General features: G+C 36.2%; 1 pseudogene; it reads left to right on the top strand.

The window, feature by feature from the left end:
* Positions 1-201: 201 nt before the first annotated feature.
* LOC112918764 (bifunctional purine biosynthesis protein ATIC pseudogene) lies at positions 202-23,092 on the top strand (annotated as a pseudogene).
* The last annotated feature ends 1,491 nt before the right edge of the window (positions 23,093-24,583 follow it).

Genomic DNA, 24,583 nt, shown 5'->3' with positions numbered 1-24,583 from the left:
TGTGCATTTAAAAAAATAAAGATTTATCAAAATATAGACATTAAGTATCTCATACAAAGCTTGGATCTTCTGAGATTCAGACACCAAAATGAAATTGTACATGTAGAAGATGATTGGGTAGACATCTGAGAAGAAATGGGAGTAGACAAGGAGTACCTTCTGACAATGCAGGTCTAAGACCTGTGAAAAGACAAAGCGAAGATGAAGCATATGCCATTAGAGCCTCAGACTGCACAGCCAGACCAATGGGTAGACCCTGAACATAACATAGTGGAAGAATCACACATTGTGCAAAAAAATGACCAAGCTCTAATACCTTCATCATGTTATGTCATTGGTTAGTAGCAGCCCAGGAAGGGACTAGTCTTGGAGTGAGTGCTGTCGTGGAGATTAAGGTTCAGCAGATAGGGGATGTCAGTTTTACTTGTAACAGATCTCTTTTTTGAAGGGAAAAATGAGCTGTGCATTTTCATGGCTGCCGCCACACTAAAAATGGAGAACAGGAAAAAGCTTTCTATTAAAAGTTTCCAATTAAATTCTCCAGTTCTCCTCTTAGAGATGATAGATACTTAAAGTACAGTTACAATGGGTAGTCTTATTTTTAGAAATTATAAGTTTTTTCACTTATAAAGATATTCTTAATTTTACAGAAAAGTCTGAATGGTTCTTCAAAACAGTATTTTTATCCATTTAAAGATCCACAAAATATTCTGGATGAAACAAACTTAACACAGATATATATCGAGATCTAGATCTATCCATTAATATACATATATATGAATTGTCTAAAATACTATGCATAGAATGTTCATCTTATCTAGTCTGAATTCTATGAAATAATACAAAATATGAGAATAAGAAAGCACAATGATAAAGTAATTTCTATTATATTTTCTAGAAAACATGAGTAATAGCAATTATCAATTGGCTTAAAATTGTATTTTATTATTCCATAATTTAAAAAATTAACCAATTTTTTCATTTATTCATGACACTGGTAGTCATGAGTAATGTATCATCTCTGTTTACTTAAAAATAATTGTAACACATTGTAACAAATACAATATTAGACATTAACATAATAAGGACTTCTTTTCTACAAAGAAAAACAAAGGACCAACTCAGGGACAGAATAAAAGAAATTTCACAGAGAACGCTACACTTGAAAGGAGTCACATAGGATTAATTTACAAAGCAAATATGAAAAATTGAAAAAAATATATTTGAAGTAGAAAAAATAATATGTGCAAGAACATGGAATTGTGAAATGATCCAGCAAATCTAGATGGTCCTTCGAGGTGTCTTACTGAAGAGTCAGGAGGTGGTCAGATCTACTGAGATATAGGGTAATTTTTAAATATCACTTGTACTTTTCAACTCCTGAGTTCCAATTCTGTTCTTTTTTTAAGGAAATAATTTATCTGTTAATATTCTCTACAACAAGCAATATTGTCAACATAACTTCCTTTATGTCTTTACCCATAATTTCCTTATATTCTGTGAGTATGTTTATAATAGCTAAAGTTTTTTCTGATAATCTAGTGGTTTTTGCTGTCTGCCTTATTACCCTGTGTCTCAGTCATATGTTATTTCTTTCATGCCTTGTCAGGCTTTATTGTTGCAGTTGTTGTTGTTTTTTAACTGGATAGTTTATTTTTTAAAAAGATTTATTTATTTCTTTTATATATAGAGAGAGCATGAGTGGGAGGGGCAAAAGGAGAGAGACAGAGAATCCCAAGCAGACTCCACACTGAGCATGGAGCCTGGAGCCAGATGCGGTCCATGATCTCATGACCTGAGTTAATGACCTGAGCTGAAACCGAGTCAGGCCCTTCACTGATTGCACCACCCGGGAACCCCTTAACTGGATAACTTAGATAATGAATTGTACTAACTTTGGGTCCTCCCCAACTCTTGAGCTTGGAACTTGCTATGATTATTGCCTAGTTTATTCATTTAATGATTAGATGGGTTATTTTAGTGGAGTCTATTCCCTCTCTCCTCTACTCTCCCTAAGTAGTGCTAAACCTCTGATGTTTCTCTTGAAGAAAGTGCATCTTTGAGTATGCCACAATCATCCTGTGATAGCAGTGACTGTGGTAGGGCTTTCTGTCTCTCTAACCACACTCAGCTGCCAAACTCCTCTAATTACCAGCTGACTGTCTTATTGATTTCAACAATTCCCTGTGCCATAAATTGCTGTGAATTAATTTATCAAATTCTTTTCTTTTTAACATTTTATTTATTTATTTATGAGAATACACAGAGAGGAGAGAGAGAGAGAGGCAGAGACACAGGCAGAGGGAGAAGCAGGCTCCATGCAGGGAGCCCAATGTGGGACTCAAACCCAGTACTCCAGGATCACACCCCAGGTCTCCAGGATCAGGCCCTGGGCTGAAGGCAGCGCTAAACCACTGAGCCACCCAGGCTGCCCAATAAATCATATTCTTGCTTGTGTGAAGGAATAGCTTCTGAAGTCAGTGTTTGATATGTATTCTGATGTCAAGAAGGCTCCACTCAGCTGTCTGATTCTCCATTTTTCATCTGAAATTAGATGTCCAACAACTTAGCCTGTATCTTGAATCTCCTTCAACTGTCTTTGGCCTCAACCTTCACTGTTTTTGAGAGCACACTTAGGCTTGAACTTCTCCATGCTCTGTTGCAATTAAGTGAGTTTCTCAGGAAGGGATTAGGACCTCTCTTTTATGGTCTGCTTCTCTCCCAAGGCAAAAATCTCTGAATCTTGAGCTGGTGTTAGGAATACTGGCAAGCTTCTCTCTGACTGATACTCACTGTCTAGGAGTTGAGCACTCAGTGGAAGCTAGGGACAGGAACTTGAGATCCATTTGACTTGTCTCTTGTCATGGAGCCAGCACTTTATGATCCAGGGCATGGGTAATCAGGGCTCAGGATTTTCAGCACACCACACCTTTATCCCATGAGTTGAGTTTAAGCTGCCCTGAAAAATGGAGCTCTCACTTTCACCCCGCATCCTGGGAGTTAGCTTTAGCAACAAGTTGTTGGGTGCAGGATGAGAAATACTGATATCTTACTTTTTTTAAGAAGAAAGCCCTTTGATTGGGATTTGGTGGGGGAAAGCCCTATGTTCTGGACTGCAGCAATCTGGAGTGCTGTCTTCACCTTACTGAGCTAGGATAAGGAAGGAGGAAACATTTTGTTGTTGTTAAAATACCATATTCTTGCTTTTCTTGTATTTTCATAAATTTCCCTGAATAGATGTTTATTCATTTATTGCTTTCCCTTAGGACCACTTCCAAAGGCTTTAAATGATCATTTGTCTGTGTTTTAAGGACTTTCACCAGTTTCCACTGGAGACTAGGTCAAAAATTTCCTCCCACTGTTGTGCTGATAGTTTCACTGACTGTTTTGAAATTGAAGAGTAACAAATATACATGTGCATATACATATATCTATTTTATGTATGCATGTATATATTACAAAGATAAATTTTAAAGGATTTAACAAAATCAAGATACCTAATTAATTTTGACTATGTGCCAACTGCTGTTCCATTGTTAAGCTGGAGATGCAATAGTGAACAAAACAGATGATGTTCTTGCTCTTTGTGAATATATATTCTAGTGAAAGAGAAATTAATCAGCAAATAAATAATCAGATGAAAACAAGTACTATGAATACAAATGAAACGGGAGGATGATACAAAATGAGAGAAGAGTGGTTTTAGGAAGGTGATCAGAGAAGACCTTTTTGATGAAGTGATATTTGAGTACAGATCAAAATGATGTGAAGAGGTAAGTCAAGTGTTTATCTTAAGAAAGAGTGTTCCAAGCTAAAATTATATTAGGTACAAAGACCCTGAGAAAGGAACATGCTTGGCATCTACAAAGAAATAGCAAGGAGGACAAAGTAGCTGGAATGAAATCAGCAGAGGGAAGCCTATTAGGAAGTGAGATTAGAAAAGCAGCTGGTAGAAGATAATGTAAGTTCTTACAAACCTAATTTAGGACCGAGTGATGTGGAAAACCATTGAAAATTTAGAACAGAGAGTAGCATGCTCTGAGTTATGTTTAAAAAATAATTTCTAGGGACTCCTGGATAGCTCAATGGTTAAGTGTCTGCCTTTGGCTCAGGGCATGGTCCCAGGGTCCTGGGACAAAGTCCCACATCGGGGGACTCCTCCTGGGAGGAGCCTGCCTTTCCCTCTGCCTGTGTTTCTGCTTCTCTCTGTGTGTCTCTCATGAATAAATATATGAAATCTTTAAAGAAAATAATTTCTAGATACAACATGGAGAATACAGGGGCAACTAAGTGGCTCAAGCGTTTGAGCATCTGCCTTCATGCTCAAGGTATGATCCTGGAGTCCCAGGATGGAATCCCACATTGGGCTCCCTGCATGGAGCCTGCTTCTCCCTCTGCCTATGTCTCTGCCTCTCTCTGTGTGTCTCCCATGAATAAATAAAATCTTAAAAAAAAAAAAAGACAATACACTGCAGTAGTGCAAGCATAGAAGCAGGCAGAAGAGTTAGAAGGCTTCCCAACAAATGAAGCAAAAGATAACTGTGGGTTGGACAAGCATATTTGCGGAAAAAGGTAGTGAGAAATACTTGGTTATAGGTACATTAAAGAAATTGAACCTATATGATGTCTTTATGCATTTGATGCTGTATGAGATAGTTTTGTGAACTGAGAAGTAAGAAAAAAAATGCTGTTACCATGTAATAAGATAAAAAAAAAATTGAGGATGGAACCTTTGGAGTGTGTGGAAATAGAATTTTTTCTTTGATCCATTGAGTTTGAGATGATGCCTGAATATCACTTGTAGAAAATAGATTTTCAGGAAACAAGAATGAATGGATGTAGGAAACAGTTTAGAGATTTAACAAAGTGACAATAAAAATATAAAGGCATTAAATAGAAAGAGTAGACAGATAATTAGTAAGTAGAAATAATAGGATTATTGATTGGTAAATGAATGAAAGGGAGGAGTCCAGGGTCGACTTTGTTTTCTGGTTTGGTTGACTTTTTGGAAAATAATGTCGACTTTGTTTTCTGGTTTGGTTGACTTTTTGGAAAATAATGTCATTTATCAAAATAGGAATTACTGGACGAGGTATACACTTGAAACTTGATTATAGTTGATTTTTATAAGAACACATATTAACTGAATTGTGCTTATATAATATCAAATTTAGTGACTTTAGGAGATTAAATATTACTCAGTTAAACGGCCCAACCATACTGGGGCTTTGAATTCTTAGAGGGGAAAATGCTCCCAGACTGAATAAAGAGATGTTCATAGTCACTGATGAGAAGTTAAATAGCACCTGTCAGACTATTAATCAATTCTCCTGTATTTTCCTTTGAATATTAGTTTTATATATCAGGTAAGGATATCCATGGGTCCAATTAATCCAGCTGTCTTTTGGATGGTTTAAAGGTATTCCCAAAGTAATAGATTTTTTTTTAATTCACTTGGTGAACATTTATGATCTGAGATTAACACTAAAAATCTTAAAATCATCCAAAAAAACATCCACTACCCACAATGAGAAAGGGTATTGATTTCTGAAAAATATTTCATAATTAATTGAAAAATATATTTCTAACTAAGATCCCCTGGAAAGTTTTGTTGCTTTTCTATGTCAAAATATTCTCTGTAAATTCATGGACTGATTTCTGCAAATTCTTACAGCTACCATGAGAGAACATCTTCTTCTGTCAGAGTAGCTACATGAATCTTATTAATCTATGCACTTGCTTTTCCTCATGCATGGCTAACAGTATGTTATTTGATCAAATTTGCTATTCAAAGTTATATATTAGGTTATCTTCATGTTTTGACCTTTAATCTAAAACTAAATTGCTTTTCATTACCCTTGAATAAATAAGATAGTTATCAAGCAATAAATGAAATAGTGAACTCTACTTGTGATTCTTAGTGGAAGAACATTTACATCGTGAATCATCTCTTAGAAAGCAATTATCAGGATGCCTGGTTGACTCAGTCAGTTGTATCTGGCTCTTGGTTTGGGCTCAGATCATGATATCAGGGTCCTAAGCCTGGGCCCTGCCTTGGGTTCTGAACTCAGAGTAGAGTCTGCTTGTCCTTCTCCCTCTGCTCCTCCTCCAATTCATCTCTCTCTCTCTGGAATAAATAGGTAAAATATTTAGGAAGGAAGGAAGGAAGGAAGGAAGGACAGGAAGGATTGAAGGAATTATGTATGATTAGTACCAGTTCTACTCCTCATTTGCAGCTGTCTTCTATGCTCAGATTTTCTTCTTCCATTAAAGCTATTTTATGTTCTTTTCTCTCTCTTGCTCTTTCTCTTTCATGTCATCCTTTTCTTCCATCTAGCATTTATTCTGTCTCCTATACATGAATATCCACAAAGTATTATACCAGGTTCTGGAAAAACAAGATGAATAAAATAAAATCTCTGCGATCAAAGATCTTATAATCCAATAAACATTTATAGAAAAAAGACAGTAATCAATAATTAATCAGTAGTGAGATGTCCAAAACTTCAATGGAAGGTGGAAGGAAACATAGTGAGGAGAATAATGTACTCTATGTGGGAAAATCAGAATCCTACTGGAATCAAAAGATGAGTTGATGTTTACCTGTTAGAGAAGTGAGTAACAGACATTCTGATACAGAAGTCCACATATTTAAACCACAAAGTATAAAAGAAATACATTCAGGGAACCATGGCTGAAGCATAGTCAGTGTTAACAAGGAGTGACAAAGGATGTCTCTAGGAATTTAAATGGAACTTGATAATAAAGACCTTGAATGTAATGACATTGTTGGACCCTGGCTCACGGGTGCCAACGTGTCCCGGCGGACGCCCCAGAGACTCAGACCCCAGACAGGCAGATGCAATTAGCAAGAGGGTTTATTGGACGTTTGCGCAAACGGGCTCTCCGCCTCCGAAGAGGAAGAGAGCCCCGATTAGCAATTACAGGTATCTTTTAAAGGCAAAAGGAAAAAAAAAAAAAAACGCTTAAAGACAAAAGAACCGCGGGAGTCGCATAGCATTCAGGTTATTGATTTCACAGAGGGTCAACATGAACCTATTCAGGGACATTCCAATCAGGGTGTGGGGGGGAAATGGTTTTCTTATTGTAAACAGAATGCTTTTAGTTGCTAAAATTTCAGGAAGACGCCTGGATGGGCTGCCTCTGGATTAGGGCTGGCCCTACTTACAAGGGGGGAGGTTTCTTCAACATGAAACTTAGACCTGCTAAGGAGAGGCAGGGTCAACAGATATCGTATAAATACCCACACAAGCTCAGCCAATAAGTGTGCTGGGTATGGGGACTAAGGTCAGGGAAAATTCCTTTACAATGAAGGAAAATGACTATATTTAAGGCAGAATGTAGATTTTTATTAAATATTGATAAAGTTAAATTGGGTTACATAGAAAAGTAACAACTCAAAATTTAAATAATAAAAAGTATTGGCTTGCATAATGAGAACATAAGCAGTCTTCAGGATTTGGATTGAAAGTTTGTGAAATATGGTTCTTGGACCCATTTTCTTTCTGTCTCTGACCATTCTTACTTCCATGGTGCCAGTTGGCTCCCCATTGTGGTTGTATGACAATTGTTGACAAAACCTTAAGTTTCATTCTTCATCATATAACTACAATGACCACCTTAATCCTGGAAGATTTTAATTCGTGAGTAAAGCACAGCAGCAATGGTTTCTTGACTTTGCCACCATTGGATTAAGAGAAGAATAGTATTTTGCATCCAGAGGGGATATATCTAACACATTAGTGAAAATGCAGAATACCAATTAGCAGCTCAAAATGTTATAGCTTTCAATATAATACTCTGGTTATGGGGTTATAAAGTGCTAGGAACTACAGACTCGGGCCCCATTATCTGATTCTAAAGCTAAGCTTAAGTTCTAATAGGAAACTGAAGAAGAAAAAGAAAACCTTGAAGTATTTCAATTGCATGGACTGAGCACAGTTGGTAGGGTAAAAGTTATATGATAGGAAGGGCTGATAATTTAATGCACAGTGTTTGTCCTTCACTTCTTTATTTGACATATAAATGGTACATGACAATATTGGGAACTCCAGATCCAGGTAATGTATATGCTGAAAGATAAAGTAAACACAAATATAAAATTCCCAATTTTAAATATATATTCTACATTCAGATTATAGATTAAATATGCAAAAAGTTTAATTATAATTAATCTACTATACATACTTATTTAAATTCCTGTATTCTGAAAATAATAATGAAGCTATTTTATTTGAACTTTAATTTTCAACATTAGAGACTCTCATTTTATCAGAGTGACTGTTTGGAATAATATAACACACTTCTACAGAATTTCATCTTGACCGTCTATGTTTGTCTGAAAGGTGGCCAATGTTGAATCCATGTATTATGCTGTCACTGCAAATTTTATCCCAAAGCACAACCAAATCATTTGTGTAACAGAACATTTTTTTTCCTACTCTCTTGGAATATCTTTGTGATCTCTGCTACATAACCGTTTTCTCTATTGCTTCTTTAAACTATTTAACAAGCTTGTTTGTAGTGACATGTGGCCTTTAAACTGTGAGGTCACACTCTCAGGAATAAGGACTAATTGATGTTAATTTTCCTTGCTTCCTTTTTTACTTTTCTATTGGTGACCTCTATAAGTTTTCCAAATTAGCATTGATTGAAGTCATTTCAGGCTACTGCATCTTCTCTCAGCATTACTTTAATGCTCCAAAGAAAGTAATTGAAAAAATATCCTCATAATAAGAAAAATGTGGTGTAGGAATTCAAATACTTCTTCAAATAGTTCTGCTTTTAGAGAATTTGGGGCGGGGGAGGACTGTGAGGGTAGTAAAGTTCTTATTGTATTTAGGGATATAAGGCATTTGAATGCTTGCAAGTTTCCTGAATGTTTAAAATGTACCTCAAATTCAATAGGCCAAAATAAATTCAACATATTTTTTCAAAAAAAGGCTTTCCTTCCTATATTCAAATTCTCAAAGAATAATAGTAATATTGATAAATTTCTCTTCCTTATCTTCCATATCTAATCAGTCCCCAAATTCCTTCATTTCTAGCTCCTCAGTATCTATTTTATAACCTTTCTGTTTCCAATGTTTTCGTCTCATTTTAGACATCATCATTTTATCCCATTTAATAGAATTGTAAAAATCCTCAAACTTCTCTCCCTGTTTCAATTTTTCACACTCTGAGCCACACTATACTGTTGTTCAAGTTAACTTTTTTTTTAATATATATATTTTTAAGATTTTATTTATTTATTCATAGAGGCAGAGACACAGGCAGAGGGAGAAGCAGGCACCATACAGAGAGCCTGATGTGAGACTCAATCCCGGGTCTCCAGGATCACGCCCTGGGCTGCAGGCGGCGCTAAACCGCTGTGCCACCGGGGCTGCCCTCAAGTTAACCTTTTAAAACAGAGTTGAAATGCGGATTTCCTGATTTAATCATACTTAACTATCCTCGAACACTATGTGTTCCTCGACACTATGTGTCTTTTAACATTTGCAAAACTGTTGCAAGCGGATGTTTTTGCTAGGAATATTCTTTCCAATATGTGTGCCAGTATGTATTCATAATTCATTTGGCCTTCTCTGGTAAAATTACTTTCCATTCCTGTACATAGCCCCTCAAAGCAATTACCATGATTTCACATATTACTGCTTACATATGTGGTTTTCCACCAGATTTTGAATCCTCCAAGGGGGAAAGACATATTCTTGTTTTTCCAATATAAAATATTGATATTTTGCAGAAGGCAGGGTAAGCCCTTATGTTGAATGACTAAATGAGTGAAGGCAAGAAATTAACTTAAAGCATGGTATCTATTTCTTTATTAAAGAGGAAAATAGAAAGCATTTGTTAGAAGCAAAATGCAGATGATGGTGTTAGGAAATTTGACTAGACTGGTAAATGTAAAATGCATTACAAGAACTTTACCTGGGACAAGTATTATTATTGCCCAGTGGTAGTGATTGTATTAAATTAGAGTGTGAACTCTATAGTTCAACATACTAAGCCATAGAATTCTGATTCACCCTGTAGCAGTATCAGGTGTTGAAGAAGAGAAAGGACTTGAGAAATTAAGATACAATATTATATTTGAAAAGAGTCATCATGGTTTTCAGAATGAGAAACAATATCAAGGGTAGGGAAACTTAAGAGGAACTATGATTTTTCAAAGGAGATTTATAGGACATAAAGCCATGGAAAGACATGGAAAAATAGGAGATGGTGGCTGAAGAAACCCCCCCTGTAAGTAGGATCAGCCCTAATCCAGAGGCAGCCCATGCAGGTGCCTTCCTGAAGTTTTAGCAACAAAAAGCATTCTGTTTGTGATAAGAAAACCATTTCCCCCCACACCCTGATTGGAATGTCCCTGAATAGCTTCATGTTGACCTTCTGAGAAATCAACCTGGATGGTATGCGACTCCCATGGTTCTTTTGTCTTTAAGCGTTTTTTTTTTTTTTTTTTCTTTTACCTTTAAAAGATACCTGTAATTGCTAATCGGGGCTCTCTTCCTCCTCGGAGGTGGAGAGCCCGTTTGCGCAAACGTCCAATAAGCCCTCTTGCTTGTTGCATCTGCCTGTCTGGGGTCTGAGTCTCTGGGGCGTCCACCGGGACACGTTGGCGCCCGTGAGCCAGGGTCCAACAGTGGCCACAGAGTTATGAGTTATGTTCAGGGTACCACTATGGGAGTAGACTCTTAAAGAAGCAGAAGAACTGACGTTGAGATACTTAGAGGTTCCAGGACTAGAAGAATTTTGCATTTTACTTCTATTTAAATTGTCTAGCTGGTTTGCTGAATCAAGGTGCCAAGGTAGACTATGCCCTTGGTCCATAAAATCCAAGAGCTGAAATGTTGGGACCTTCTATTAGATAGTGATCAATTTATTTAGACACTATGAGCCTTGAAAGAGAAGGCTAGTTCTCTAGAATGCTCCATTTGTAAATTTGCAGCATTCCTCCAAAAGTCTATTTCCTCACTTAGTTTTATATTCATTTTTCTATAAGTAATATGAATTACTGTATGATAAAAAGAAATGAAGAAGGATAATCACACCACCATTAAGTGCATTGTTTCTTAAAAACTGCCATATTTACTCATGGATTTTTTTGTTTTGCTTTTATGGAATATTCAGTGACATTTTCAGTAGTTAAAAAATTCTTAAAAACTTAAAATATTATTTTGGCAGGCCAATAATTTAATTATGAAGATAAACATCACTACTGGTGAACATTTATATATATGTGTGTATATACGTATATATATACACACACATATATATCATATACAATGAAATACGGTGATACACAAAGGCAGCATTTTTGTCTGTTTTACTGGAAAATCCAATGCATGTGTGTGAACATACATACACAAAGTCATTTCTGACTTAATGAGAGCAATAAGAGAAATGGCGCCCTTTGCTTTAGTATTTTAAAAAATTTTACAGTTAATGCACAAATGACCTAAGGGAAGAAAAAATTAGAAACAGAAGATGAAACTATCAAGTATAAACAACTAAATTTAAATAACTATAAAAATTAATTTAAAAATACCTCTCCTTTAAATAAATAAAGCTTGAAGTTATAAACAAACAAGGTTCATATACCTAAAAGTGTATTTTACATGCTAAATTTCTAATATTTTATTATATTAAATACTACTATCCTGCTGAATTGCTTCCTATATTCACCTTAGTTTTTTTTTTTTAAAGATCATGAGTCTTATTTTTTTTAAAAGATTTTATTTATTTATTCATGAGAGATACAGAGAGAGAGAGAGAGGCAGAGACCCAGGCAGAGGGAGAAGCAGGCTCCATGCAGGGAGCCCGACATGGGACTTGATTCCAGGTCTCCAGGATCACACCCTGGGCTGTAGGCTGTGCTAAACCGCTGAGCCACCAGGGCTGCCCATCACCTTAGTTTTTATATAAAAATAATTTTACTTCTGGGGCACCTGTGTAGCTCATTTGGTTAAGTGTCTGTCTTTGGATTAGGTCATGCTCCCTAAATCCAGAGATGAAGCCCTGTAAGGGGTTCCCTGCTCAATGGGAAGTTTGTTTCTCCTTCTCCTTCTGCTCCTCTCCCCACTCATGTTTTTTCTCTCTCTTTCTCTCACTTGCTCTCCATCAAATTAATAAATAAAAATCTTTAAAAAAATAATTTGTGCTTCTAACATATTATAAGAAAAAAATGTAATTTATAGCTATATTATTTATAACGATAACTCATTGTAGAGTGATTAATCTTTTTACAAAATCACATATTTCAAATTATTGAAGAAAGTAAAGCTAAATTTCAAGGAAGTTTATAATTTTTCCCCCAAAAAAAACCTCTCAGTTAAATGTCATCTCTGTCTTTCTAATGATTTTGAAGCATTTACATATATACATATACCAAGAATATATAGTGAGAGGGGTTTTGACTTATTAGGGCCTATCATGAAAAGCAATATGCACATACATGGTAAAAAGAATTTCATATCAATAAATGTTTGCATTGAAAAAATATTTGCATTGAAAAAAATGTTGCATTGGAAAATTTCCATCCCAAATTCAAACTTATACTCAATACGGTATCTAATTTCAAAATTTATTGTATCTCCTAAAGAAAGATATTGATTATTTGTGTATTTTTTGAAACAACCAAGCAAACAAAATTAATTGTAACATACTATACCGATTGTTCTGATAGTACTGTCCTACTCAAAAATATATCATCTCTCACATTACACAAAAACACCTTTCTAGTTACACAAATTCTCCTCATTCTACCAGTGGCTACATATTATTTTTAGCATAAATGTGCCATAATGTATTTGTTCTCTATTGATGGACACTTATTTTGAATGTTAGATCCTGGCCATAAAATATTCCAGACATAGCTTCTTGTTTTTTTATCTTTGATTACCTTGTCAATTATTTAAGTGCTATTGCTCTGTCAAATTAATAATTTAGGTTTCCCATATATTTTTGAGTCAAATATATGTGTGTTTGTATTCTTAGAAATTCAATCAGACTATATTTTCAAATCTTATACACAACTTCAAATCAAACAGAAAATTCCATGAGCTCTATTTTAATAGTTTATATAGGATTAACTACTCATTTGCTGTCACTTTTTGGAGAAGGCCACAATTATCTCACTGTTTTTTTTTTTTTAATTTTTTTTTTTAAATTTATGATAGTTACAGAGAGAGAGAGAGAGAGAGAGAGAGAGAGGCAGAGACACAGGCAGAGGGAGAAGCAGGCTCCATGCACCGGGAGCCCGACTTGGGATTCGATCCCGGGTCTCCAGGATCGCGCCCTGGGCCAAAGGCAGGCGCTAAACCACTGCGCCACCCAGGGTTCCCCTATCTCACTGTTTTTACTAGATTCTCAACTGGCTTCTTTTCTTCTGATCTTGCCATTCCTCATTGTTTTCTACACAAGCAGCCAAACTTGAATTTTGTTTAGACCACATTTCTCTACTGCAAGAACTCTCCAATGGTTTCCTATCTCATTTCAAGTAAACCTCAAATCCTTAAAATGATTTAAGAGGTTCCAAAGGACCAGGTGCTTTATTACTTGTCTGGCCTCATTTTCTATATTCCTTATCCTCTGCTCAATTTTAAGCTAGGGATCTCTGCCTTTCCTCAAACATACCAGATGAACTCTTACTTACTTCAGGGAACAGTTCAATTTGCATAAAATACTCTCCCTAAAATTTTGTAACTTGTAGCTCATAGGAGAGTCTTCTCTGTGTGAATGGAGGTCTTGGTTCTTGAATTCCCCAGGAAGTATTTACAGGAAGATCCTCAGTGGAATGAAGATAACCAGAAGCACAGTTTATTAAGGACAATATGTACTCTAAAGATGGAAGAGCCAGCAGGCCCAGCGGTGGCAACCAAAGCAGGGTTAGGGATGTCTTGTCTTTTTATGTTTTCACATAGGTGTGGGTCATAAGTAGGGTGGCCTCTGACTGAGGTTGTTTCCAATCTTCCAAAGGATTGCTACTGGCTGGGAATGGAAGAATTTTAGCCCTACAAGGTTCCTACCAGAATGGTCATGGCCACTAATTTTCTCCCATGTTAAGGGGTGGAGGTGGGGGTGGTAGTTCAAAACCACAATGTAAATATATTTTAATGAAGCTATAGGTTATCCTGGGTCAGAAGTTGGATAAGACAGTGCATGTTCTGCACCTGTGACTCTTGATCAGTCAGCCCTGAAGAGTGGGAAGCCATAAGGCCAAGATGTTAAAGGCCAGTCAGGATACCATGCCCTCAGATTTCTAATGTGTCACCAGTTTATCATTGCATTTGCCTACAGCTCATGTCTAAATAACTGCCTACTCTATCAATATGTGGCTGGTGTACTCATAAATTTCTTTCAGGATTTTGTTCAATTTTACCTCTTTGAGGTCATGCCTTACCATCCTATCTAAAAATTGCAACCCACTTTCTTACTTTACTGTTCTCTGTAGTCCTTATTACTGTCTGATATGTTATACAGTTTAATAATTCATCTTCCTGATTTACTGTCTTTGCATGCTAGTGTAAGTTCCATGACAAGAGAGATTTTGTCTGTTTTGTTACCGGTGTACTCCTGTCATGTATAACAACATCCAGTACATAGTGGTTGTTGAACACTTGTTCTCTAAGTAGATTATGCTTTCTTTCTCATTTCTAACATTGTTTACATTCTCTTTTCTCTTCTATTTTTCATTTTTCCCCATTTTTCCTGTTTTACTGATCTTTTAAAAATTTGCATCTACTTCAATTTAAATCAAATCTTGTCTGCTTAGCATGGATTCATATTACTACTTTTGTTTGTTTTTTTAAGATGAATGCCTAATTTGTTGATGTTTTAATCTCCTAATAAATTTTCCTCTGGGCAACATCCCACATGGTCTTATTTGCAGAGATTGTATTGTGTTGATTTCTAAATAATTTTTGTTCTAGAAGTGCCTGGATGTTCTTAGAAGTGCCTGGTTAAGCATCCTACTTTGGCTCAGGTCATGATCTCAGGTTCTAGGGTCAAGCCCTGTATAAAGCTCTTGCTCAGCAGGGAGTCTGCTTCTTCATTTCTCCTTCTGCACCTTCCCGAGCTCCTCATATGTGTGCTCTTTCTCTCTCTCTCAAATAAATAAAATCTTCAAAAAAATAATAATTCTCGTTCTGATTATCCTTTTTATTATTTAGAAGCATCATTTCCTTTGGCTACTGAGTTTTGTTATTTCCATTTCTTGGCTGGTTGGTAAAATAGTTTACATTTTCCAGATGAAGGGAGTGTTTTGGTGTCCCTATCATTTCTAATTTATTACATAGTAATTGATGAAGTTTTGGAATGTAGGTGAGGTCCAGAGCCGATGACTAAGAAAGAATTCTTGAGACATCTTTGGTGCAAAATGGTGGTTTTATTAAGGCATGGGGACAGAACCCATGGGCAGGAAGACTGGCCGTCCTGGGCCTGGGAAGGGTGGCATATTACATATTTGTAGAGCTGGGGGAGGAAAGCAAAAAGGGAGATTCAAACGGATTTTCATATGCTAAGGAGGACCTACAAGATACTGTAGGCCTTGCCATTGTCAAGTTAAAGATTGCTTTTTCCCTCTAGCAAGGCATTAACATTAAGACAACTGGAAACTTCCTGAAGAATGTCACACATATCCCACTCTGGGTGGGGGTCATTTCTGGGATATCAGCTGTGCTTTGGCAGCTAGCCCTGTTCCCTCATCAGTAATCAGATAATATTTTTGTATGCTTTTTGATATTTTTTACAATTTTAGGGTTATTTTTAAACTTTCTATGCTACCTTATTAATGAAAAATTTCTTACTGTATCACTATCTCCCTAAGATCACTAGCTATCTTATTGATTTCCCTCTTAGCCTTTTTCCTGTTATCTTTCTTTGCCATATTTTAAAGTGATTAAAAGAGGTTCAAAAAATTTGAGGAAATAACCAGATTAAATTTATTTCCTCAAGAAGTTATGGGAAAAGACTTTTGGACAGTTGTCCTCTAAACTCTTTAATCAGTTTGGAAGAATAGAATAGGATATGTATGAATACAGCTCTAAATGACCTTTGGATTAAGCCTTCCTCAATTCAGAGTCACAGACCAATATTGTTCTGCAAGTAAAACAAGGACAAAATACAGGATTTATTTTTAAATTTTTTGTATTCAATTTAGAGGACCTATTAAATTTCTAATTTAATTCCCTCATTTTTTTGGTGTGTAAACATTTATTGTGCTGTGATGATATGCTGATATAAGTGTTGGGTTTTTTTTTTTAATGCACCCATTCATTAAAATAGAAATTGGCAATCCTGTGCACCCCCTCAAGTGTTCCCCACCCATAAAATCAAAATATATGGAAATCTGGGGTCTATAGGTAAGTCAAGGGTGAAGGGTACTAATAATGACCTAGAAGTTCTGTAACTCAGCTTTTCTTTTACTGACATAAATAAAAGGGTTTCTCTTCATATTTATTCCATGAAGAATTATGACCTTTCCTTGAATTGAAAGCTCATTTTAAATTTTGTGAGCTGATATATCTCACCTGCTTTTCCTATTTTGGAACTATCCTGGTTAAAACATAGGGACAAGAAGGAGTTATAGCAGGAACTTGTTTACTACCCTTCCCCCAAAAGAAAATGGCTAATACTTCCCGCTGTGTGGAATAGAGCTTTCTGCATTCTAACTGGCAATTCACAAAAGAGCTTTCTGTAAACAGGAGCTTAACATTTAACTGCCAACATAAGAAATTTAGAGTAAATTGAATTTTCTATGGCCTCCCAGGTCCATCAATGGAAATCAACAAGCTGAAGAAGCCACACTTAGCTGTTGCTAAGTTACAGTGAATACCCATTGTAATGCACGTGGATGTACATTAATTCCAAGTACTGTCATTATGCATTGTGCTAATACAAAGAAGAACAAATAGATTTTAAATGATTTTTAAAAACCATTAAATTAAACAAAGCCATATCCTCTTGCTCCATTTTTCCCTTTGTCTTTAAGTCTTTTTTTTTTCTATTGTTGTTATTAGAACTTAACAATAAGAGAAGGGAGGAAAATGTAACTTACAGGTAGAAATATAGCACATGCTATGTTTCTGCCTATAAGACAATAGTATAAAAAGCAGTTGTAAGAGAGAAAAAAAATGTGCAGATTCAAAATAAAAATGTAGAACATATCTTCAACATTTTCTTGCTGCTCAATGACAACACAATGCTATTACTGAAGCTTACTTAAAATGAAGTTTATTCTGAGGCAGAAATTTACAATTTCTACCTGAAAACTAATAACTGTGGCTCAGCTATACCGAGTTCCTGAACTGAGAAAGAGAGAATTGTTAGTACATCATTCTGAAATAGATATTCCATATGAAGTCTATTCACTTTAAAGGCCCAAATTACCAGTATAAATGCCAGAACTTCCGACAAATCCTGAAAAGATATTTCACTCATATATTTAAAAAAACTATTTTAAAAATGGATTGCTCATTGTGTATGAAGTATACTTGATATATGATTTATTAAACAAGTTACCTAAGTTCTTTCTATGAAATATGTTATACTACATATATCCTTTATAACATCAAACAATATATATCTGTATAAATGCCATAAGTATAACCAAAACAAATATATAGATAAACTTGATATTAACTCATCATCTCTACTCATTGAGACCCACATTCCTTTCCTCTTGTCTATTTACTAATCTGCTCTGCTGTCCTTGCCATTCCATTCTTAGCATTTCATACTCTCCATGTTGTATTTTACCTGTATATTTTCCTATGCCATTCATTATCAACAAATATTTGAATACCAAGTGCCAGGTCTATGCCAGGTACTAAATAGCACAGTAGCAAGTAGTATCAGTTTGAGTCTCTGACTTCTAAGCACCTATGGCTTAAATATAATTAAATATATATATATGTATATGTATATGTATATATATATAAATATACATATATACATATACATATACATATACATATACATATACATATATATATGTTGTCCCCAAGATTGTGAATCCAAGAAACCACCAAGGAGCAAACACCGATGCAAGTACATGAGGGTTTATTAACAAACTCGAGCTTGGGTCCTAGTATACCTGACACAGCGGAGCAGGGACTTGGACCCTGAGGTGAGTTCCAGCTTAGTTTTAAGGGCTGGTCTAGGGAATTTCCAGAAGGGGTGGAGGAGTTTCTTAAACTCTGTTTACATTCTGATATGGGGCTTTCAAGGGCTTTAAGCTGTTTTTTTCCTGTAACTGATGTAAGGTAAAGTTCAGCTCTTATTCACAAGGGCCTGAGATGGCTATACTTGTGCTAACGCTGAACTTAAGGTGGAATGGCCTTAATTTTCTCAGCCTATACCTATAATATGTGCTACAGAAGAGAGTTGCAGAGTGCCTTGAAACCAGATAACTAAAAAAAAAGAAAAGAAAAGAAACCAGATAACTAGAGAATGGAGGTCAAGGAAAGCTGACTTAAGGAAGTAAGAACTGATGGGAGAGCTGTAGAATGAGTTGGTATTCAATCAGGCAAAGTGTGTAGAAGTACAGATTTCCAATCAGAGACATGAGGATATATGACATTATCAGGGAATACAGTCTGTGAGTGAAAAGCCTATATGAAATGAGGCTAATGGGATAAGGACCAGTTAATATAGTGCCTGAGCAACATTTAAGGAAATTGGTATTTATCCTAATAGCTAAGGAAAGATATTAAAGTCTTGTGAGCTGTGGTGAGTAACAGAATTTAAAAGTGGGAAAAAGAATTAACATGGGCACCCTACTTAGGAAGAGATTGCCCCAATCTAATTTAAAGAGGATGACTATTTGCATTAAGGTAGTGATAAGATCCAGGTAAGTGGATGGATTTGGATAGGTTTAGAAAAAAAACATTAATAAATAATGGTGATGCATAGATTATAGGATATGGAGATGGGTATGTTAAGTATCACTCCTATGAATATGACTTTAACAGGTTTGGGGGTGTGGGGTGACTTTAATTTTCAATACCTTAATTTTGAAGCACCTTTGAAAAATTCAAGTTGAGATTATAAATTCAAATTTTAGGATGGTGATTGTAATGTATGAGTAGATCAACGTTGGTTGAAGAATTGAAGAAACACGGATATAATTCATTAGAGAAAGAATATGGAATGAAAAAAGAAGAGCACACAGGAATAAAATTTGAATAATCCCAGCATTTAATGACTACGTATAACAGATCATTTTCAAAAGAGAAGCTAAAGATTGACCATAAATGTCAGAAGAAATTAAAAAATATGAGGGGAAAATTTCAAAACAAGAGAATTCAGAAATGTTGAATGTTTCTAGGAGGTCAATTGAAATCAATACAAGAAGATTCTTACCAAAATTAAAGACAAGGAAGTAGTTCATTAATTATCCTAATAAAAACCAGAATTTTAGGCAGATTAGAGAGGGTGGAAAAGTGAATGAGGAGGTAAGCAATGAGGATTGGAAATACAGGAAACCATTTTGGTATTTTTCTTTGTTTCTTTAATATTTCAATATTCACACTTGCCCTCCAATGGAGGATTAGTGGATTTAAAGGATTTAAAGTGGATTATGTATACAATGGAATATTACTCAGCCATTAGAAATGACAAATACCCACCATTTGCTTCAACGTGGATGGAACTGGAGGGTATTATGCTGAGTGAAATAAGTCAATCGGAGAAGGACAAACATTATATGGTCTCATTCATTTGGGGAATATAAATAATAGTGAAGGGGAATGGAAGGGAAGGGAGAAGAAATGGGTGGGAAATATCAGAAAGGGAGACAGAACATGAAGACTCCTAACTCTGGGAAACGAACTAGGGGTAGTGGAAGGGGAGGAGGGCGGGGGGTGGGGGTGACTGGGTGATGGGCACTGAGGGGGGCACTTGATGGGATGAGCACTGGGTGTTATTCTGTATGTTGGCAAATGGAACACCAATAAAAAATAAATTTATTATTAAAAAATATATATATTTCAATATTCACTCTTGAATATGTCTTTGAGAATCTATTATTTTAGTTTTTATCATATAATGAAAAAAATATGCATGCTACTCTGTAATTCAGAGGTGATATTTTGTGTCTTCCCCTCAAAAGTAATGCCACAGGATGCCTGGGTGGCTCAGCGGTTGAGCTTCTGCCCTTGAGTCAGAGCATGATCCTGGAATCCAGGATCGAGTCCCACATTGGGCTCCTATAGAGAGCCTGCTTCTCCCTCTCCTGTTTCTCTGCCTCTTTATCCCTCCATCTGTCATGAATAAATAAATAAAATCTTTAAAAAAAAAAAAAAGTAATGCCACAGAATGTAACCATTGCTATACTTGCGGATACTTCATAGATCTTACTAACTTGAACAAAGGACAAGAGTCAGAGTTGGAATTTATCAAGTATCTCTCCTTAATTTTTTGGAGTCTTTATCTTTGTGTGCCTGCTTGTTTGTTATATGCTTGATTCTGCCTCTGTAAAGAAGTTCAGGTTTATCCTGGAGACCCCGGATCGAATCCCACATCAGGCTCCCGGTGCATGGAGCCTGCTTCTTCCTCCGCCTGTGTCTCTGCCTCTCTCTCTCTCTCTGTGACTATCATAAATAAAAAAAAAAAAAAGAAGAAGAAGAAGTTCAGGTTTAAAAATTACACATTTTTGATTGACTTATGATTTTAGCTCCCCCCAGATTTCATGTGCTTTACACTAACTTGACTGCCTTCTAGATGCAAAGGGAAAATTAAATCAAATATTCCTTTTTCTATCATTCTTATTTGCCCCCCCTTAGTATTTTCCACCTTGCCCCACTAAGTGGAGAACACTAAATAGAGAATGTGAAACGTACATAGTCACTGGACTGCATTTGAAAAATCATTCACTAACTTATTTTAAAAAATAAAGTGTCTTTAAAATTGGAACAGACTGGTTACCCACAAAAAAATTTAGTCAGAGAAAAAAAAAAAAAAAAACTCCCAACAAACAGAAGTTCAGAGCCAGATGGCTTCACAAGTGAATTCTACCAAACATTTAAAGAGTTAGCATGTATTCTTTTCAAACTATTCCAAAAAATAGAAAAGGAAGGAAACCCAAATTCATTCTATGAGCTAGCATTACCTTGATACCAAAACCAGATAAAAACCCCACAAAAGGGCCCTCCGCACATGGCGTTGCCGCAGCCACCCCGCCCCGACCTTGCGGCCCACAACCATGGCACCCACCCAGTGCCCTATTTAGTGGCTCTGAAGAAACCAGCCTGGTGGAATTTGCCAGAAGCCTCACTTCTGTTGGTTTGAATCTCATTGCTTCTGGAGGGACATCAAAAGCTCCCCGGGATGCTGGGCTGGCAGTCAGAGATGTCTCTGAGCTCACAGGATTTCCTGAAATGTTAGGGGGGTGGAGGGTGTGTGAAAACCTTGCATCCTGCAGTCCATGATGGAATCTTGGCTTGTAATATCCCAGAAGATAATGCTGACATGGCCAGACTTGATTTTAGTCTTATAAGAGTTGTTGTCTGATCTGTAACCCTTTGTGAAGACTGTGGCTTCTCCAGATGTAACTGTTGAGCAAGCTGTTGAACAGATTGGTATTGGTGGAGTAACCCTATTGAGAGCACCAACCAAAAACCATGCTTGAGTGACAGTAGTATGTGAACCCGAGGACTATGTGGCCGTGTCCAAGAGATGCAGAGCTCCAACAGTAAAGACACCTCCTTGGAGACCAGATGCCAGTTAGCCTTGAAGGCTTTCACTCATATGGCACAATATGGTGAAGCAATTTCAGATTACTTCAGGAGACAGTATAGTAAAGGAATATCACAAATGCCCTTGAGGTATGGAATGAACCCTCATCAAACTCCTGCCCAGTTATACACACTGAAGCCCAAGCTTCCCGTCACAGTTCTAAATGGGGCCCGGGGATTTATAAACTCATGTGATGCTTTGAATGCCTGGCAGCTGGTGAAGGAACTCAAAGAAGCTTTAGGCATTCCAGCCGGTGCCTATCTATTTATTATTTATTTATTTATTTATTTATTTATTTATTTATTTATTTTTTCGCTGCCTCTTTCAAACATGTCAGCCCAGCAGGTGCTGCTGTTGGAATTCCACTCAGTGAAGATGAGGCCAAAGTCTGCATGGTCTATGATCTGTATAAAACCCTTACACTCTTGCATACGCAAGAGCAAGAGGGGCTGATGGGATGTCTTCATTTGGTGACTTTATTGCATTTTCTGATGTTTGTGATGTCCCTTCTGTCAAAATTATCTCAAGAGGTATCTGATGGTATTGTTGCCCCAGGCTATGAAGACGAAGCTTTGGAAATACTTTCTAAAAAAAAAAAAAAAGGGAACTACTGTGTTCTTCAGATGGATCAGTCTTCCATCCAGATGAAAATGAACTTCGAACTCTCTGGTCTTCATTTAAGTCAGAAGAGAAATAATGGTGTTATTGACAGGTCATTATTTAGCAATGTTGTGACCCAGAATAAAGATTTGCCAGAGTCTGCACTCAGAGTCCTCATTGTAGCCACCATTGCTGTGAATTACACGCAGTCTAACTCTGTGTGCTATGCCAAGAATGGCCAGGTTATTGGCACTGGAGCAGGACAGCAATCTCGAATCCACTGCACATGTCTTGCAAGGGAAAAGGCAAACTGTTGGTGGCGTAGACATCATCCACAATGCTTTCAATGAAGTTTAAGACTGGAGTAAAGAGAGCAGAAATCTCCAATGCCATTGATCAGTATGTTACTGGAACGATTAGCGATGATGAAGATTTGATAAAGTGGAAGGCATTGTTTGAGGAAGTCTCTATTATTAACCGAAACAGAGAAGAAGGAATGGGTCGACAAACTTAGTGAAGTTTCTATCAGCTCTGATGCCTTCTTTCCTTTCAGGGATAATGTAGACAGAGCTAAAAGGAGTGGTATGGCCTACATTGCTGCTCCTTCTGGTTCTGCTGCTGACAAAATTGTGATTGAGGCTTGCGATGAACTGGGAATAATCCTTGCTCATACAAACCTTTGGCTCTTTCATCACTGATTTCATTGCACAGTATTTTATGGTTTGCTTATGTGTAGGTGAAAAATCACATGTGACATTTGACAATATCTTTAAAAAAAATAAGACATTAAGCCTTAAAAACCCCACAAAGAAAGATAACTACAGGCCAATATTTCTCATGAATATAGATGCAAAAGTCCTCAAAAGTATTAGCAAACCAAATCCAGTTATACATTTTAAAAAATCATTCACCATGATCAAGTGGGATTTAGTCTTTAGTTTTAAGTGTGGTTCAAAATTCACTAATCAATCAACATGATGTCACATCAATAAGAGAAAGGGCAAGAATCATATGGTCATCTCAATAGACATAGAAAAAACATTTGCCAAAGTATAACATCTATTCATGATAAAAAAAAAAAAAAAACAGGCAACATATCTCAACATAATAAAGTTCACTTATGAAAAATCCACAGCTAACATCATCCTTAATGGGGAAATCCTGGGAGCTTTTCCCCTAAGGTGGGAGCAAGACAAGGATGTCCACTCTCATCACTTTTATTCAACATAGTACTGGAAGTCCTAGTCACAGCAATCAGACATCAAAAAAACCCAAAGACATCCAGATCAGTAAAGGAGCAGTTAAAATTCACTATTTGCAAATGACACGATACTATATATAGAAAATTTGAAAGACTTCACCAAAACTGATAAATGAATTCAGTAAAGTAACAGGATACAAAATCGATGTACAGAAATCTGTTGCATTTCCATACTTCAATAATGAAGCAGCAGTAGAAAGAGAAATTGGGAAAATAATGCCATTTACAATTGCAACAAAAATAAGATACCTAGGAATAACCCTACCAAAGAGATGAAAGACCTGAAAACTATAAAACACTGATGAAAGAAATTAAAGATGAAACAAAAAAAAAATGGAAAGACATTCCATGAGCATAGACTGGAAGAACAAATATTGTTAAAATATCTATATTACCCAAAGCAATCTACACATTTAATGCAATCTCTATCAAAATACCAATAGCATTTTTTACAGAACTAGAACAAACAATCATAAAATTTGTATGGAGCCGCAAAAGACCTTGAGTAGCCAAAGCAATCTTGAAAAAGAAAAGCAAAGCTGGAGGCATCACAATTTCCAGTTATATTACAAAGCTATAATAATAACACCATGCTACTGGCGCAAAAATAGATTCATAGATCAATAGAACAGAATAGAAAACCCAGAAATAAACTGACAATTATACAGTCAATTATCTTCAGGATTAATTAAAGCAGTAAAGAATATCCAGTGGGAAAAATCCAGCCTCTTCAACAAATGATGTTGGGGAAACTGGACGGCCACATGCAAAAGAAGAAACTGGACCACTGTCTTTCACTCTATAAAAAATAAATTCAAAATGGATTAAGATCTAAATGTGTGAGGCCGAAACCATAAGAATCCTAAAAAAGAACACAGGCAGCAACTTCTTTGACATCAGGTGTAGCAACATTTTTCTAGATAGGTCCCCTAAAGCAAGGGAAACAAAAGCAAAAATAAACTA

The sequence above is a fragment of the Vulpes vulpes genome, chromosome 13 (genome assembly GCF_048418805.1).
Source record: "Vulpes vulpes isolate BD-2025 chromosome 13, VulVul3, whole genome shotgun sequence".
NCBI lineage: Eukaryota > Metazoa > Chordata > Mammalia > Carnivora > Canidae > Vulpes > Vulpes vulpes.
The sequence above is the reverse complement of the archived record's forward strand: the minus strand, read 5'-3'. Positions and strand labels throughout refer to the sequence as shown.